Here is a 325-nt window from a genome sequence, read left to right on the forward strand (position 1 = left end):
ACACAGTGAAAGAATGAGAGAAGATCAAAAGGGAGAAAAAAAAATTACTAATGAAACATATGCTTACTGAGAAACTTACATCATCTTTAGTGGAAATAACCGTTCTCATCCTCCCAATAAGATTCATAAGCTTTACTAATTGCCACGGATAATATCGTAAGTTTTACAACGCAGACATCTAACCCTGGCCACGAAGTGTAGAAATAGCCCATACGGAAAAAATGTGAGCGAAAATAAAACTTAGGTGAAGGTTGTGTATAAGCCTGAGTGATCCGCAAAATAATTACTTTCCTTTCTCAGAACCCCACACAGGAAATGGGAAGGA

This window comes from Penaeus monodon, chromosome 32 (assembly GCF_015228065.2).
Source record: "Penaeus monodon isolate SGIC_2016 chromosome 32, NSTDA_Pmon_1, whole genome shotgun sequence".
NCBI classification, from domain to species: domain Eukaryota; kingdom Metazoa; phylum Arthropoda; class Malacostraca; order Decapoda; family Penaeidae; genus Penaeus; species Penaeus monodon.